The following is a 5593-nucleotide window of genomic DNA, read 5'->3' as shown; positions in this document are numbered from 1 at the left end:
CTTTGTCGCCACATTCAGTTTGCGGTAGTCCATGCAGATCCGCCAGCCAGTGACGGTCCTCATTGGTATTAGTTCATTATTTTCATTTGGGACTACCGTCATACCTCCTTTCTATGGCACACATTGCACAGGGCTGACCCATGTGCTGTTGGCGATTGGATAGATAATCCATGCATCCAACCATTTGATTATTTCCTTCTTCATGACCTCTTTCATCGCAGGGTTGAGTCTGCATTGATGTTTGATCGGTCCTTTTTTATTGTCCTCGAGACGTATCCTGTGCATGCAATATGTGGAGCTGATTCCTCTAATGTATGCTAGCGTCCAACCAATTGCTTTTATGTACTTTTCAGGATGCTCAGCAGCGCATTTTCTTGATCTTCTTGAAGTGCAGAGGAAATTATTACTAGTAGCGTTTCATTCTGCTCCAGAAAAGCATACTTTAGGTGGTTTGGCAAGATTTTCAGCTCTACTATCGGTGGTTGTTCCAAGGATGGTTTGTGTGTTTTCCTTTCTTCATTGATTGTCATCTTTTCTTCTTTGGTAGATGTTTCCGCGATCGCATTGCAGGTTACTATGGATGCGGTCGCATCCTCTCTTTCATCTTCATCTTCAGACTTTTCTTCTTCATATAAACTGGGTTCATCATCGGACTCAGTGAGGTCTTCTTCTTTCGGATATTTCATGGCTCTGATAATCTCAAACCTGATCTTCTGTCTGTTCACGCTCAATGTGATCTCTCCCTTCGTCCCAGAATGATGGGTACATCCTTATCCGCTTCATAATCAAGGATGATGAAGTCTGTCGGTAAGATAAATTTGTCAATCATGACCAGGACATACTTCATCTTCCCTTTTTGATGCACAAGGGATCTGTCAGCTAGTTGGAGAGTCATCGTCGTGGGAGCCAACTGCCTCACATTCAGCTGCTTAAAAATTTAAAGGGGCATTAAGTTGATGCTGGCCCCGAGATCGCAAAGCGCTTGGCCAATGTATAACCCGTTGATCGAGCAGGGTATTATGAAACTTCCGGGGTCGCGCATCTTCAATGGAATAATAGTTTTTGATCGCTGTGTTAATGCCACCGTTACGAACTTATCGGTGCTCCTTTTCTTTGTCACCATGTCCTTCATAAACTTTGCATACTTTGGCATTTGATCAATCGCTTCAATGAAAGGGATGTTGATATGCAACTGTTTCAGCATGTCCATGAAGCGTTGATACTGCCCTTCATCATTTTTCTTCTTTTTATGTCTTTGTGGGAATGGTGGCAGCTGTATTTTCATGGTTTCCTACTCTATCGACTTAGAGGTGGACGCAATTTTTGGTTTCATCGTCTCCTGTTCTTCTGGTTCTTCTTGGGTCAATGGGGTCTCTGGTTCCATCGCAACTGAAGCAGTCCGACTCGACTCCTTATTCTTATTCGCCACTTTTTTTTTGCTTCGCAATGTCACAACTTGACATTGCTCCTTTCCCGTACTCCCTGGGTTGCGTGGGAGCTCTGTTGAACTCGGCAGTGCCCCTTAAGGTCTACTTTTGAGTTCGCCTACAATCTGGCCTATCTGAATTTCAAGATTGCAGATAGACGTCACTTGATTATGGAGTACTGTTTCATTCTTTTCAATATACTGCTTCAGTAAGCTCTCCAGAGATGAAGATTGCGGCGCCTACGAACTACTAGCTTGACTTTGCGTTTGACCATTTGTTCGCGGGAAAAATCCTCGTGGCCCTTCTTTTTGCGCCATTGGTTGAAAATTTTGTTGTTGATTTTTCCACGCGAAGTTAGGGTGGTTTCTCCACCCAGGGTTGTAAGTATTTGAAAGCGGATTATTCTTCATGAAATAAACAGACTGTGGGTTCCTCGAACACTCTTCCATTGGATGGCCTTCACCGCAAGTGGCACAACTTCTGTCTCTTATACACATCTAGATGTGTATAAGAGACAGACCCAGGGTTGTACGTATTGGAAAATGGATTATTCTTCATGAAATAAACAGACTGTGGGTTCCTCGGACACTCTTCCATTGGATGGCCTTCACCGCAAGTGGCACAACTTGCGCTCGTTTGATCGATTGCGTTGTCCCTGTCTCTTATACACATCTAGATGTGTATAAGAGACAGGTCATGCAGTGTTCAAACCGTGGTAGAAAATTTCCATCTGTAGACAATCTGGTAAGCCATTATGCGGGCAATCTCTTACCAGCCTCTTAAACCTCACCCAGGCGTCACTGAGCGATTCGTCGATATCCTGTTCAAAATTGGTAATCAACTTCCTCCTTCTGGCGTTTTCTGTCGGGGGGAAGTACTTCTTCATGAAATTTTCCACTACCTGTTCCCATGATGTAATCTCCTCTAGTTCGAGAGAGTAAGCCCATTTCCGTGCCTGGTCACACAACGAAAATGGGAACATCATTAATCGAACCTCCTCAGAGGAGATGTTTGGGAACACAAATGTATTGCAGATTTCAATAAAACTCCGGAGGTGGGCATGCGGATCCTTGCCACGCCTACCGCTAAACTGTCCGACAGTTTGAATCATCTGCAGCATCACCAGCTTCATCTCGAACCTCGATCCGTCCAGGGTTGGCCTCATGATTCCTGGTGAGAAATCATAAAGGTTGGGCGACACATAGTCCCAGATGGGTCTATTGGGGTTGTTCGCTAAGAGGATGGGGTTCGCCATGATATTATTTACGTTCGGTGCTCTGTCTTCCGGTTGCTCTGCCATGTTTAGATCTTTCTCTTGTTGTCGTTGGCGGTTGTTTCTTCTTCTTCTTCGGAAAGTTCTTTCAATCTCTGGGTGGTAGTTGGGCTCAAGAATTTGTCCTTCGCTCATACGATGCCCTCTTCTTCCCTTACCTAAGGAGAAGCAGTGCACAGAGATGGAAAGTCTGCAAAGAAAATAAAAAGCTACCATTAGCACAACTTGTATTGCCGTAGTCCCCGACAACAGCGCCAAAAACTTGATGCATTATGAATATGATGAAATAATGGTGTAAATTGTGATGGTGGTGTATGCGTTATGCATGCAATTTTTCCTAGCAAGACCCAAGTATAAATCCTACTAGGTTGCCGGGTAAGGCCAGGGTCAAACACAGGGACTATGGAGATAGTATGCGTGAGTGATTTCAGATTACTTTGCGTTGACAAATAAAACAATGAGTTGGTTGGTATGTTTGTTTAAGGTATAGATTCTATGCAGTAGAATTGAGAAAAGAGTTAATAACAACGAAAGTTACAATGAGTATGCAGGGGAACGAGTTGAGAAGAGATTTAGCTAACACTTCCTAAGATTGCGTTCACGTTATGCGATCATGCTATATACATACAACAGCAAGTCATCTCTCAATGCAAATGCTATAGCTTCTAGTTTTAGGACACATGCGATGTATACGATGATGTCTATAGGATTTATGCCTAAGCCTCTACTCTTGTCTATGCAATGATGAATGACACACACATACACAAGGCGACCACATACTACCATACCCTATTTCTAGGGTACATGCGATGCATGTTAGCAAATAGAACTTATCTCTAAGTCTCTATCTCTTGCTTATGCGATTCTAATGTCGCATTCTTAAGTCTAGATTCTAACCTAGCTCTCTCAAGTCTAGGTTCTTTCTTTAGAATCTCTCTCGAGTAGCTTTAAAGGGGTGATGGACGCATACATAAGACAAGATAGTCGCATAAAAATGAAGATTTTAGGTCATGCTAGCTAAGTACTTCTCAACCCATTCGGAAGTTTAGTTACTCATGCATAATGTAAAGAGAGTGAACAGATGTAGAGATGCAAGTTCCATTTTATAAATGAAATCAGAATACAGAATGACAATGGGAAATAAAGACAGAGAGCCTAGCAGCAATTTCTTGCTTCCCAAGGCTTTTACACTGAGTTTCTCTACTTTGCCCAAAAGAATATTCTTGCTTTCGCAGGAGTCGACCCTCTCTCCATTCTCAACGCTTCCCGACACTCTCTCAAGCAGACCAGGAATGATCTTCCGGCGTCTTTTCTCTTCACTCATCTCCGCCTTCTAAGTATAAGAAAACTATGAACAACGACTAACTATCTTCTTTATGGTGAACTCTCTATATGGCTAAGCTTTTTTTTCGGTGGTGGCCTTCGGTATTTATAGAGATCATGGTGAAGAAGCTTTTCTCTCAAATGATTGCACTAATGGAATGTCATAAAATCTCTGTCTGATGCGCCGATTAATTGTCACCGAAAATTTGAGTGTACTTGCTACAGTGTGTCGTTAACGACTTATCAACTAAATTCAGATTCGACCGTCATCAGCTTTTTGTCCCATTGTGATTTATTATGCTTTCACCTTGATGCGCTATCTCTATGCGGCCACCTTCTCGAGTAGATCTTCGTGAGCACATATGATCACATAGCCTTGCGGTCACAATCTCTTAATGCGCTCGGACACTGAATTCCTTGGATCGCAATTCTTCCTTGCGCCAACGCATTTTCTTGCACAAAATACGTAAATTAGCTGATTTAATGCGATGGATGCATATGATCGCAATATTATCAACTTATTACTTTTGGACACGATTTTACATATTTTTACCGTCGCAATCCTACATTGTTTTATATCTTTGCGTTGTAATAACGTGCATTTCTGCTCGTTATTAGCCTGCTATCATTTTTATGTGGCACTATCTAGCTGTTAACCGCGGCAATCCCTACGGAGGGTTGTAACATAGGATTTGGAAAACCCAGGCTTCAATAAAATGAATAGGGTTTTATAGTTTCATCTTGGATATTGTCTTCTATCTCGAAGGCATATTCATACCGTCCTATAAGATCTGAAAATTGTGGGTCACACTTACAAGAATTACTAATTGTTAGTAAAGATCATGACCAAAAACGATATCCAAAAGATCTATTAGAATATGAGTTATTCTAGATAATAGTATTTGGTCAAGAACTGTCTTGCTTCTGTGAAGGAATTATTGACTGCCCCACGGTAGCATTTGTTCTAAATCACTTAAGTATCATTGCAAATAAATAAAGATTTATTGGGTACTTTATTAGTTTTTGCTAAAAATGGATTTAGATGCATATTTAATATAGTTTGTTTAAAATGTTGCAGTAATGTCGAACTCAATCATACAATTGCTTGCTTGTGACAAATTTAATGGAAAGTGTTATTCGAATTGGAAGTCAAACATATATACGATATTAGTAGTAGATGATCTGAAGTTTGTGTTGACGGAGGAGTGTCATCCAGTTCCCAGTTCAATGGCTACTCGAAATGTTCAGGACGTCTATGATAGGTGGGTAAGGGCGAACGAGAAAGCCCAGACCTATATCTTGGCGAGTATATCTGATGTACTCAACAAGAAACATGAGTCATGCCCACAGCCCATGAGTCATGGCATCATTACAGGAGATGTTCGGGCAACCGTCATCATCTGTTAGACATGAAGCCATCAAATATGTGTATGTAACTCGCATTAAAGATGGGACCAACGTAAGAGAACACGTTTTATATATGATGGTCTATTTTAACATTGTGGAGGGCTCACGGGGCTATGATAGACGAGACAAGTCAAGTGAGCATGATACTGGAATCTCTTCCTGA

General features: G+C 41.7%; 1 non-coding gene across 1 annotated transcript; it reads left to right on the top strand.

The window, feature by feature from the left end:
• Window positions 1-2173: 2173 nt before the first annotated feature.
• LOC120068615 lies at window positions 2174-2280 on the top strand. The gene has a single exon (XR_005479253.1). It is a non-coding gene; the product is annotated as a small nucleolar RNA R71 (small nucleolar RNA).
• Window positions 2281-5593: the final 3313 nt, after the last annotated feature.

This window comes from Benincasa hispida, chromosome 12 (genome assembly GCF_009727055.1).
Source record: "Benincasa hispida cultivar B227 chromosome 12, ASM972705v1, whole genome shotgun sequence".
NCBI lineage: Eukaryota > Viridiplantae > Streptophyta > Magnoliopsida > Cucurbitales > Cucurbitaceae > Benincasa > Benincasa hispida.
The sequence above is the reverse complement of the archived record's forward strand: the minus strand, read 5'-3'. Positions and strand labels throughout refer to the sequence as shown.